General features: G+C 34.3%; 1 protein-coding gene across 1 annotated transcript in view; it reads left to right on the plus strand.

Moving 5' to 3' along the window:
* Positions 1 to 13,873, plus strand: part of LOC141554890 (triacylglycerol hydrolase DDHD2-like) — a 75,917-nt gene that overhangs the window by 1,301 nt on the left and 60,743 nt on the right. The gene's annotated exons all lie outside the window — the stretch shown is intronic.

Consider the following 13,873-nt stretch of genomic DNA (forward strand, 5'->3'; position numbering starts at 1 on the left):
AATGGGACAGCTTTGATTGATTGTTTCATCTCTTACTACCATGATCTCATAGAGAGAGACAGAAAGAGAGAGAGACAGAGAGAGAGAGAGAAACAGAGACAAAGAGAGAGAGAGAGAGAGAGAGAGAGAGAGAGAGAGAGAGAGAGAGAGTGTGTGTGTGTGTGTGTGTGTGTGTGTGTGTGTGTGTGTGTGTGTATAGTGAGGTTAAAAGATGGTCAGAGAACTTGGTCTTGACTGACTCTTTCAAGGTAGATTTTAGGAATTGGAAAATTATGTTTTAAAGAACTGGTTCAATTTTACAGCTGGTATCTTAAATTCTGTGTTAAATGATTGCTTGGCTTGGAGAAAAGTGGGAGACGGGGAGGGATGTATTCAAGTAAGCGTAGGCCTGGAGGAACCATCCTTATTACACAGCATTTTGACTGATTGAGTCACCCATGAATTCTTCAGACTTGATGTGACCAGCAGGTGGAACTCTGTCTAGGCTTTGGATTGTATGTCTGTACTCCTTAGAGCTGGGCTGAAATCAGTGTCTTTTAAGGGAGAATGGAGAATTCTACCATCTCTGAAGTCAGCTTGTTTCTTTTTTTGATAGATAATTTTATTTCTTAATGTGTGTAATCTTGTCCCTCCATGCTTTCTTATCCCATGCAATTCTTTTCCATGTTCTTCCATAGATCCACCATAGGATCCACCCAATGGACTAAAAGCCTTCCTCTAGATTTCTATTACATTTTTGGTATATTAGCTGAGTGGTAAAGCTGTCTGTAATTGTTTCAGCATGCCACATGACCGGTCGTCTCCTTTTATCAGTATGCATGTTTTCAGTGATATCACTTATGCCAGTTACTAAGCAAAGGTCATCATTGGAAATATGCATGAATACAACCCAAAAAACTGGCATGTAGAAAGGATTAACGATTGGTACAGAAGTCATGTATGGGAAATCAAATAGGCTTGAAGACTACAAGAAGAGATAAAGTTAATTGGCCAATGCTGGGCTTGGGAGTGACCATTCTATTATGTATTTCTTTCCATACAGAGTGGTTTTGTTTTTAAAATTACTGACTGAAAACTGACAACAATGTAAAACATTTAAAAAAAAAAGTAATATTGTTGACTAAATAACAAAAAGAGATAAAAATCAATAAACCAATTAAAAGGCATTTGTTATGTGCCAACTATATACCAGGGAATCATCTGCAAGATGCTGAGGACATAAAGACAAAACGCCTTCCCTGCCCTCTCACTGAGTTTATAGTATTTTAGGAGAAACAAGGGATGTGTGTGCACTCTCACATGTGTGTGTATGTACAAAGTTTTGATGAAATAAATACGAGGTGTTTCCAAGGGGAGTTAGAGGATGCAGGAAATGACTCTTGAAGAGTGAATTCCAAGTGTGGATGATTGCTTGTACAAAGGTAAAGGGGCAGAAAGTGGAGTGTCACTTGCCAGGGACAATTAAGAAAGACTAGTTTAGCTGGATCTAAGAAGATTCAATGGAAAGATTACAGGGGAGCCTGCATTTTATTTTAGAGTCAGTTAAGCTTTTTGAGCATTTGATCAGAGGAATAACTATTTAGTGTTTTTATTTTAAAGCTTTTTGTTTTTAAAACATGCATAGTTTTCAACATTCATCCTTGCAAAAACCTTGTGTTCCAAATTTTTTTCTTTCCTTTCCCCCTTCCTCTAGTAATCCAAAATATGTTAAAACATGTGCAATTCTTCTATACGTATTTCCACAGTTATCATGATACACAAGAAAAATCAGATCAAAAAGGGAAAAAAATGAGAAAGAAAATAAAATGCAAACAAACAACAAAAAGTGAAAATGCTATGTTGTGAACCACACTCAGTTCCTACGCCTCTCTCTGGGTGTAGATGGCTCTATTCATCACAAGACCATTGGAACTGGTCTGAATCATCTCATTGTTTGAAGAAAGCCATGTCCATCCGACTTGATCATTGACTAATCTTATTGCCGTGTACAGTGATCTCCTGGTTCTGCTCACTTCACTTAGCACCAGTTCATATAAGTTTGTCCAAACTTCTTTGAAATCATTCTGCTGGTCGTTTCTGACAGAACAATAACATTCCATAACATTCATCTACCATAACTTATTCAGCCATTTCCCAACTGATGGGCATCCACTCAGTTTCTAGTTTCTTGCCACTATGAAAAGGGCTGCCACAAACATTTTTGCACATGTAGGTCTCTTTTCCTCCTTTAAGATCTCTTTGGATTATAAGCCCAATAGGCAAACTGGGTCAGTTTTGACCCAGATATGTATAGTTTGATAACTCTAAATTGCTCTCCAGAATGGTTTAATCCGTTCATAATCATGAGTAATTTTCAAAACCTTGTGTTCCAGATTTTTTTCCCTTCTTTTCCCCCCACCCTCTCCCCTAGATTGCAAGTAATTCAATATGCTAAACATGTGCAGTTCTTCTATATATGTTTTCATAATTATCATGCTGCACAAGAAAAATCAGATCAAAAAGAAAAAAATGAGAAAGAAAACAAAATGAAAGCAGATAAAGTGAAAAGACTATGTTGTGATCTACATTCAGTTCCCATAGTTTCTCTCTGGGTGTAGAGGGCTCTCTCCATCACAAGACCATTGGAACTGGCCTCAATCATCTCATTGTAGGAAAGAGTCATGTTCATCAGAATTGATTGTCATAATCTTGTTGCTGTGTATAATGATCTCCTGGTTCTGCCTTATTTCATTTACCATCAGTTCATGTAAGTCTGGGCCTCTCTGAAATCATTCTGCTGATCATTTCTTTTTTCTTTTTTATTTCTTTTTAAATTTTTTTGCTGAGGCAATTGGGGTTAAGTGACTTGCCCAGGGTCACACAGCTAGGCAAAGTTAGGTGTCTAAAGCTAGATTTGAACTCGGGTCCTTTTGACTTCAGGGCTGGTGCTCTATCCATTGCCCCCTATATCCCATAACTTATTCAGCCATTCTCCATTCCAGAACAGTATTCACTCTACTTGAACTATTGGATTTTTTTTTCTGGACCTCCCTACTCTAGAGCTTCCTATGATCATTATTTTGCTTTTATTTTAATTTTTTCCTTTCTCATTTTCATCTTCTGGCATTTTTCAGAAGTCTGGCTCTCACACAACACACAACTTTCCTGATCACTCCATGTTCTCCCTTTGTTACCATCACTCTTCTCCTTTGAGGTTGACTCACATTCCTTTTTACCACCAAATTTTGGTAGCTGTCATTTGTCATTGCCATTAGTCTTAAGATACTTCTTAGTGAATTCTGTGCTTGGCTCATAGTTTTTCTCTGCATTACAACTTCTGCATTAATTCTAGAGGGCATCATTCCACATATTGATACTTCATTAAATATGCTAATCTTAATCTCCTACTTCTTCAATTTACTCAAATTACCCCCCCCCCCCTCCACAAGGTGATACTCCTGAACTTGCCTTATCTAGATGGCCTCTGAAATTCCCTTCTCTGATTATAATCTCCGGAGTAATTTCCCTCTTGCCTTTCAACTCTTATTAATTTTCTTCTTTGCCTTCCCTTGAACGCTTTCCTTACCTTCTGCCCCCTATGTTGGTTAGTGCTCATCTCTCCAACTTCACCTTTTGGTGAACCAGTTCAAATCTACAATGACCTCTTCACTCAAAGCCTCTCCCTATCCTCTATCCCATCTTGTCCTCCTAATAATGTCTTGAGTTGCTCCCGCCATTTGCTGCTGTCTCTAATACTCTAGTTCTCCCAGACAAAGAAGAAGAAAATCAAGTGTTTTAATTGGATTCACTATAAATTTGTTACATTATCTCAATTGCAACCTCAGTGCACCAAGATGATAATTTTATACCTTTTTAATTGACTTAATCTCTCCTCACCTTTTCAGCTGAGAACCTTGCCTCATTGTACTGAAGAAAAAATTGAAGTAATTAATCGAATGGTCCCTCTTTTCTCCTCATCTCACATCACCCAGCTATCTCATGGGAAGAGGTGGTCCTTCTTGCTTAGATAGCACATGTGTACAAATGATCTCACTCCTTTCCCTTTTTCCAGTAGATTGACACCTCTATCATCCCCATTCTCTCATTGATTTTCAGTTGCCAACTTTCAATCGGCTGCTTCCCTCCATGCTCATGTCCTTCCCCATCTTCACAAAACCCTCATTTGATCCTTCCCCTTTAGTGCTCTCCCATTGCTCTCTTTTTGTAGCTAAATTCCTTAAAAAATCCTTATGCAATCAGTGCCTATGCTTTCTTTCTTCACTATCTTGACTCTATAGTTTGCTTCTAATTTTATTCAATTGAAATTCCTCTCCAGTTACCAGTAATCTCTTATTTGCCAAATTTAATGGCCTTTTCTCATTCTTATTTTTCTTGACCTCAGCCTTTGACAGTTTTGATCACCTCCTACTTGATACTTTCTGTCCCAGTTTTTAGGACACTACCCTTCTTAGTGCCTATCTCACTGCTCTTTCTGTCTTCTTTAAAGCTGGATCTTCATTTAGGTCATCCTCACTAAATATGGATATTTTCCAGGTCTCTGTCCTGAGTGGTTTACACTATTTCACTTGGTGATCACATCGGTTCCTAAGAATTCAGTTATCTCTGTGCTGATGGTTCTCATGCTTGTCTAGCCCTTGATTGGTTGTTCCATAGATATTTTAAACAGTGAGGCCAAAACTGAAAGTTATCTCCTTCAGTTCCCTCTTTTTCCACCCCCAGCCCTTTAGTCCTGCCCTTCTCTTGTTTATTTTACCATCCATATCTAAATTATTTCTTAGTCCTATCTATTCTTTTTTAATCTCATATACATTTATTCCCTTTTCTCCTCTTACACTGCCATCATCTTGGTGCAGATGTACATCACCTCATGCTTGAACTATTAAAAATAGCCCCCTTGTTGGTCTTCCTGCCTCGTAAGACATCTCATGCTAGCCTATCTTCTACTTAGCTTACCAAAATTCTTCATAACTTGACCTTTTCCTACTTTTCTAGTAGGATCTCTTCTTACTTTCTACTTTTTTATAACCTGATTCCCTTAAAGGTGCTTTTAAGTGACAATGGTTTCCTTTCTTATCCTTATAGTAAGATATTCAATCGTTCACTTCCATGTATTCTCTGACTGTCCCCCAATTCTTTTCTATATCTTTACTGTTTCCTTTCTCTGGCTTTCTTCAAGTTCTTAGCTAAAATCCCATCTTTTTTTCTTTTTTTAAATTAATTTTATAATTATAACTTTTTTTGACAGTACATATGCATAGGTAATTTATTTTTACAACATTATCCCTTGTACTCCCTTCTGTTCCGAATTTTTTCCCCTCCTTCCCTCCACCATCTCCCCTAGATGGCAGGCATTCCCATACATATTAAATTATGTTATAGTATATCCTAGGTACAATATATATGTGCAGAACCGAATTTTGTTGTTGTTGTTGCAAAGGAAGGATTGTATTCGCAAGGTAAAATTAATCTGGGAAGAGAAACAAAACAAAAAAAATGCTCACAGTTTACACTCATTTCCCAGTGTTCCTTTTCTGGGTGTAGCTGATTCTGTCCATCATTGATCAATTGGAATTGGATTAGCTCTTCTCTATGTTGAAGATTTCCACTTCCATCAGAATACATCCTCATACAGTATCATTGTTGAAGTGTATAATGATCTCCTAGTTTCTGCTCCTTTCACTCAGCATCAGTTGATGTAAGTCTCTCCAAGCCTCTCTGTATTCCTCCTGTTGGTCATTTCTTACAGAACAATAATATTCCATAACATTCTTATACCATAATTTACCCAACCATTCTCCAATTGATGGGTATCCATTCATTTTCCAGTTTCTAGCCACTACAAAAAGGGCTGCCACAAACATTTTGGCACATACAGGTCCCTTTCCCTTCTTTAGTATTTCCTTGGGATATAAGGCCAGTAGTAGCACTTCTGGGTCAAAGGGTATGCACATTTTGATAACTTTTTGGGCAGAATTCCAGATTGCTCTCCAGAATGGTTGGATTCTTTCACAACTCCACCAACAATGCATCAGTATCCCAGTTTTCCCACAGCCTTCCAACATTCATCGTTATTTGTTCCTGTCATCTTAGCCAATCTGACAGGTGTGTAGTGGTATCTCAAAGTTGTCTTAATTTGCATTTCTCTGATCAATGGTGATTTGGAACACTCTTTCATATGTGTGAAAATAGTTTTAATTTCATCATCTGAAAATTGTCTGTTCATATCCTTTGACCATTTATCAATTGGAGAATGGCTTGATTTCTTATAAATTAGAGTCAGTTCTCTATATATTTTGGAAATGAGGCCTTTATCAGAACCTTTAACTATAAAAATATTTTCCCAGTTTGTTACTTCCCTTCTAATCTTGTTTGCTTTAGTTTTGTTTGTACAAAAGCTTTTTAATTTGATTGTAATCAAAATTTTCTATTTTGTGGTCAATAATGATCTTTAATTCTCCTTTGGTCACAAATTCCTTCCTCCTCCACAAGTCTGAGAGGTAAACTATCCTATGTTCCTCTAATTTATTTATTATTTCATTCTTTATGCCTAAATCATGGACCCATTTTGATCTTATCTTGGTATGTGGTGTTAAGTGTGGGTCCATGTACATTTTTATTTTAAAAGTTATTTTTAAATTTTTATTCAATGTAAAAAAAAATTCTGTATACATTGCAAAACACCCAAAAAAGAGATTTGTAAATGAAACTAAATTTCCATATTGCTTGGTATTTGGCTTATGTATTTTTGGGTTAAGTGATTTACCTCAGGGTCACACACATAAATGTGTCAAGTGTCTAAGGCCAAATTTGAACTCTGGTAGCTCTCTATTGTACCACTTAGTTGATCCCTATGCTGTTCTCTGCTTACTTTTTAAAAGAATCTAATTGCACATATTGCTTTTGAAACTGATTTTTTATTTTGTGCTTCCTTCTAAACTTGTTTTTCTGTTCTTTTTTCTTTGTGCATTTCAAAAATGGTTTCAATAGCCTGTTTTTTGTGGGGGGGGTATAAATCCCTCTTCCTTCTCTCTATTAAAAAATTGAAAGGAAAAAAACCTCATAAAACAGCATAATTAAGCAATGTGAATCTATAATGATATTAAAAATGTATATCTTATTCTGCATCTTGAATCTAGCAATCAGTCAGTAAATACTTATTATTATTATTATTATTATTATTTTAATTTTTTTTTTTTTTTTTTTTTTTTTGAGGCTGGGCTTAAGTGACTTGCCCAGGGTCACACAGCTTAGGAAGTGTTAAGTGTCTGAGACCAGATTTGAACTCTGGCCCTCCTGAATTCAGAGCTGGTGCTCTATCCACTGCGCCACCTAGCTGCCCCAATACTTATTAATTATTGAGGAGGCAGTGGAGGGTCTGGAGTCAAGAAGACCTGAGTTCACATTCTGTCTTAATTATTAGCTATGTGACCCTGGGCAAGTCACTTAACTTCATATTGCTTAATTATGCTTATTTGTTTTATGAGTTTTTTCTTTCAGTTTTTTAATTGAGATGGGATGAAAGAGAGGAAATTTTAGCAAGCTATATCAAAAGCTAACCACTTTTATACCACTTAACTTTTGTAGTAATCCACTGGAGAAAGAAATGGCAAACCACTCCAGTATTTTTGCCAGGAAAACTTCAGACAGCATGGTCCATGGATCCTAGAGAGTCAGGTATAACTGACCAGCAATTATTAATAATTTCTGCTATGTGTCAAGCACTATGTTAAGTGCTGAAGATAAAAAAAAAAAAGAGGAAAAGATGGTCCTTACTTTCAAGGAGCTTGTACAGTCTGTAGCATGTAATGTAAGCTTCAATATAGAACTTCTGAAATTATAGTCATTGCTTTATTCTCAAATCCTGTAGAATTGTTTTCCTTATTAGTTCTTCTAGTTCTGTTCATTTAACTCTGTATCAGTTCATACTACCCAGAGTGTTCTAAAACCATCAGTATAATTATTTTTTTAATTAAAGCTTTTTATTTTTAAAATATATGTATGAATAATTTTCAACATTCACCTTTGCAAAACCTTGTGTTCCAGATTTTTTCCCTCCCTTCCTCCTACCTCCTTCCCTAGATAGATGAGTAATCTAATAAATGTTAAATATGTGCAATTCTTCTATACATATTTCCACAAATATGCTGCACAAGAAAAAATCAGATCAAAAAGGAAAACAAAATGAGAAAGAAAACAAAATGCAAGCAAATAACAAAAAGAATGAAAATATATTGTGAACCATACTCAGTTCCCACAGTCCTCTCTCTGGGTGCAGATGGCTCTTTTCATCACAAGACCATTGGAATTGGCCCATCAGTATAATTCTGATATAGGACTACATTTTATTCAGCCATCACCTAATTGAATGGATATTCCCTTAAATTCTAGTTCTTTGGTTTTCTTATTTTTTTTAAATTTCCCATTAAAATGGAGTTTGTTTTGCAGCTATTTCTTCCCCAGTATTATTTTCTCTCAAGTTCCCCCCCTCCAATTATCCCTGCTTATTTCTCTGATTTTGATGTATTACTATATCACCTTGTTTACATCTGAGTTTCTGTTGCTATGCTATATCCCCTTCTCCTTTTCATTAAAGAGGGAAATTCATTTTATGCCCATTCTTTTCCTATATGTTTATGGAAATAAACATTCCATTATTGGAAATTGAAAGTTCTACTTCCTTCTTTCTAAGCTAGTATATTCCCCCTCTCTTAAAACCCTCAGAATATAATTAGTAAAGATTCAGAACTTTTTCTTTTCTTAAACTTTATTTTTTCAATTAATAAAAATCCATCTTGTTTTTTCATCTTTGTCTTTAGGGGAAAAAAAAGAAAAACAAAAACCCTTTATAAAAAACATGAATACTTGAAAAACCAAATTCCAACATTAAGGGAATAGAAATTAAGACAGTCTATAAGTATCACCTTCCTCTCATATTATCAAAAATAATTAAAAGCACTGAAATTCTGTGTTGATTGAAGTTATAGAGAAGTATTACAAACTTGAATAACAATCATAGGAAGAAATAAGACTTTTGTAATGACATCAAAGAATTACAAAGGCATAAAGAATCCCCAACAACCCCCAAGTACTTGCCCTAGATGATTTTGCAGCAAAATACTTTAAATTTTTCCATGAATCTGTTTTTGTTAAATTACACAGGTTGTTTATAAAGAAAGAAGAAAACATTGTCTAGAATCTTTTATGAGGTAAATATGGTATTGGTTTTAAAACCAAGTAAAAAGAATACCAAAAAAAAAAAAAAAAAGAAAGAAAGAAAGAAAGAAAAGAAAAGAATATACCAATTTAGTGAATGGAGATGCCAAAGCAATTATTAGCCAATAGAATATATTAACAAAGTTATTAATCTTGAGCAATCAACGTTTATACTGTTAATTATATAAGACTTGATCAACAACAGTACAATAGTGTTTTATTTATGTTTTATAGATGAATAGATTACAACTCAAGTGAGCTTAAATATTGTCCATGTTCATATGGTTACCAAGCATCAGTACAATTTTTAAAATCAAGTCTCTTGACTTCAGTGAAATCCAATTTTCGTTACTCCCTCCCCCAAGAATTCTTTTTTCCATCTGTTATAGGAATTATAGATAGTCCATATTCATGATATTGATAACTTTTTCTCTAAATTTAAACTATTTATCCCAAATAACATTTTCAGTATTGTGAATTAGCCTATAGCAACAGATTTCATTTGTCTTATTACCAAACTACTAAAAATGAATATCAGGAAATTATTCTGATTCCTATAAATTATATTACATTTCCTGTCTTTTACACTCATTTTTCAGAAATGCTTCTCTAATATCACCATTGATTGCTTTGGAAGTTGCATGAAGCACAAGTTCTAGAAGTATTCCAGATGTGTCCTGATCAGAGAAGAGGATAGTGATATCATTATCTCTGTATCTATGGATTTTATGCCTCTCCATAAAGGAAAAGATCATTTTAGCTTTTTTGGCTATCATGTCACACTGTTGTTGACTCTAAAATTCCCAGATCTTTTTTAAGTCAGAAGCTGTCCAGTGGTTTCTTCATTTATTTTTGAAGGTGATATTTTGAACTCAAATGTAAGTTATCTCTTTAAAATTTTATCTTATTAAATTCAACCTAAAGTTAAAGCAATCAGGCTATTTTTTGGATCCTGACTCTTATTATAAATGCAAAATATCCATCTTAACTTTTTTGTGTGCTAATTTGAAAAAGCAGATCATCTCCATCTTTATCTACATATATTTCATTCACACATTAGCACTCTACTGAAGACCTTTTATCAAACTAGCACCAAATTCTGGATAACTATTTTTTGATTTGGTCAACTAGCAATGAATCCATATAATTATGCTGTTAATCTGCCCACATCTTAATTTTTTTCATAGGAATGATGAGATAATTGATCAATATTTTGCTAAAACTAAGATACACTATATGAACAGCATCATCTGTTATAAATAAGAAGTTTATGTACTTTTACAACCCGGACCAGAAAATACTGTCTTATTTTAATTTACTTTCCTTTATATTTGAAAGTTTTTCTTCTGATCACTTCTGGAATTTGTTCTAAGTCAGTGGACATTTAATGTCTTGGAATTTGTATCTTGAGTGTTTTTTTTTTTTTTTTTTTTCTTTTCTGAAGTCAATTCTTTTAATTTTAATTTTTTCATTGTTCAGAAGTTCACGGCAATTTTCTTTCTTTTAATATTATTTTTTCCCCCTCTACTTCTAGATTATTCTTTATTCCCATTTATTTATATTTCCAATCATTTATCCTCATTTGTTTCTTTGATGAGACTTGCCACTGTAGAGTCAGGTTTTTCTGTTCTGCCATTTCTAAGTTCATTTTCAAAATTCTTATTTCTCTTTTAAATCATTCAGGAACATCCTGCTATAATTCCATACTCTTTTGGAAATCCAAAGAGTTTTCTATCTCATTAGGTGTCAGTTCATTTCCCTTTGTCTCAAAATACATATTTACAGATGCTGGAACTCTTAGTGTATCTAGGGGACTATAGTTTGTCTGCTTTTTAGTACCCTCCTTTTTGTTTATCTATCTGTGCTTCAGGTCTTTTAAGTTTTCTTCCTGAGATCTTTGGTCCCTTCCCCCCTCCCCCCTCTTTACCTTTTTCTATTTCTTGCCTTCTGATTTCCTTCTCTTGTGGTTTCCATGGGATTTGTATCTCAAGGCTAAGTCTTCTCCTACAATTCACTTTTCACCAATCTCAGGTCTCTGTATCAGGGGATTTCTAGGAAGACAAAATTGAATCCCAGCAAATTCTGGGAACGTTTCCTGACTTAGTAGAATACTGCTTGCATGTGGGTCTTCAACATCCACACTCTATCTCTTCCTCCCTTCTCTGATAGTGTTGTTACACTGCTTGTGTGCCCTGAGCAAGTAATTGGCATTGGGAGTTCAGATCCATATTGTGTATTTGGGGCCATCGGGATTCATTTGGGTTTTCTTGTAAACTAAGGTGTGGATGTACTAGCCCTCTTTCCAGGATTGTTGTGGGGGCAGGGGATGTTGAAGAGAGCTTTGCTTTAGGGATTAGGGATTAGTGTTGTCTGTGTTTCAACTTTTTATCTTATTTAGGTTCTTGATGTTCTAAATGTGGAAACAACTGAAATTGCTTTATTTCTGATAATTCCTATTGGAGAAATGAGAGGATTGAAGAAACTGTCTAGTACTCCATTTTTATTGGTCTAGACAAAAATACTTTTACTAGTAATAATTTTTTTGTTCCATGTTTTTTTTTTTATTTTTAAAATTACTGCTTTTATATATTGGATTACTTGCTGTCTAAGGGAGGAGTTGGGGAAAGGGAGAGAGAATAAATCTGGAACACAAGTTTTGCAAGGATGAATGTTGAAAATTATGCATATATTTTGAAAATAAAAAGTATAAAAGTGAAAAAAATTGTTTTTTAATTTCATGTCATCTAAATTTCTCCCTTATACCTTATCCCTACCTCCCCCTCTCAGAGAGCTATCCCATAGAATAATTTTAAGTATAAAAGGAAAAGGGGAAAGACTAGAAAAAACAATTATTAGAAATCAGTATATTAAAGAAAAAAATTGAAAATGTTGACAGTGTCCCCTCCTATTGGTGTCCCACTTCTGCAAAAGAGTGGGACATCTCATACTTATGACATCTCATAATTCTTTGATTTGGGGCAATATTTGTTCGTTATGGGTTTTTTTTTTATTTAATTTTATTTTTAATGGGGCAGAAATCTACCTTTTCTCCTTCCCTCCCTCTCCCATACCACAATTGAGAATAAAAGAAAAACAAAACCCTTTTTACAAACATAAAATCAAGAGAAAAAAATTCTACATTCTTCATGTACAAAAGGAAAAAAAATGTATGTCTATATACATATATAGATATATGTTCCATATGTATGTCTAATTCTCCACTATTTCTCTAACAGGAGGTGTCATGTTTCATCATTAGTCCTCTGGAATTATGGTTGGCCATTGCACTGATTAGTATCCCTAAGACATTCTTCTATAAATTTTTTCCTTGGTTCTTTTCACTCAATTTTATATTAGTACTTTATAAGTCGTCCAATATTTCTTTGAAATTATCCTCTTCATAATTTAATAGGAGAATAGTATTGTATCACACACACCAACTTGTTCAACTATTCTGGAATTAGTGTTTGCTGTGCTAAAGACTAATCCCTTCTCTTAATTTTACCAATCTCTAATTCCTCCTTTCCTTCTTCTCCCTTCTGTTTCTCTGTTGAGTGAAATATGTTAATGTACCCAACTACAGGCATTTATTCTTCTCTCCTTGTCCCAGTTCATATGATATTGAAGTTCATATTCCCATTTGAATAGACCTCTACTTGAGCACCCAGATTATTTGAGATAATTTCCCCAAACTTTCCTTTCACTCCTTCCACACTCTATACATCTTTATATCTTGTTGCTTCTCCATTCTTTTAAGATCTAGCCATTACAGAACTATACATAGGCCTCTCTGAGCCTTTGGGTTCAAAGGTGATAAGCATTATCTTTTGATAATGGATTGGAAACAGTTTATCCTTGTTTAGTTCCTTAGCTTTTTTCATATTTTTTTCTTTTACTTTTTTATGTTTGAAAGTCCTCTATTTTGTTCCTATTTGACTGGTTATCTTATCCTAGGTGCATTGATTTTGTCTTTGCAAAAGTTTTTCAGTTTCATGTAATCAAAATTATCTTTTTTTTGTAATTGTCTCAATTCTTTTTTGGTTAAAAATCTGTCTCCATTGTACATGTTTAAGATATTGAATTCCTTGCTGTCTAGGGGAGGGAGTGGAGAGAAGGAAGGGAGAAAAAATTGGAATGCAATGTTTTGCAAGGATGAATATTGAAAATCATATTTGCATATGCTTTGAAAATAAAATGCTATTATTAAAAATATATGTATCTCTTACACAAAGCTGTGACAGGCATATCTGACTTGCTTCTCTTCTAAATTTCTAATAGTTTGACCTTTAATATTAAGACCTCATCCTTTAGAATGTATTGTGGAATATGACATAAAGTGTTAGTATAAATCTAATTTCAGCCAGATTGTTTTCCAGTTTTTCCAGCAGTTTTTATCAAATGAGGAATTTTTTCATAGGTAATTTGTTTGAGTTATTGAGGTCCATTGTTTCTATTTCTTCCTTTGACTAGTATGTTCCATAGATACAGCTTTATTTCTTAACCAGTACCAGCTAGTTTTGATATGTCTTGCTTTATGATATAATTTGAAGTGTGGAAATGCTATGTTTATGTCTATTTGATATTTATGTTACAGCTGAGAAATTTGACTAGAACATTTTTTCCCCATTCAACTACCTCCTGTCTTGGCCTAGATAAAAAT

This window comes from Sminthopsis crassicaudata, chromosome 2, assembly GCF_048593235.1.
Source record: "Sminthopsis crassicaudata isolate SCR6 chromosome 2, ASM4859323v1, whole genome shotgun sequence".
Lineage (NCBI taxonomy): Eukaryota > Metazoa > Chordata > Mammalia > Dasyuromorphia > Dasyuridae > Sminthopsis > Sminthopsis crassicaudata.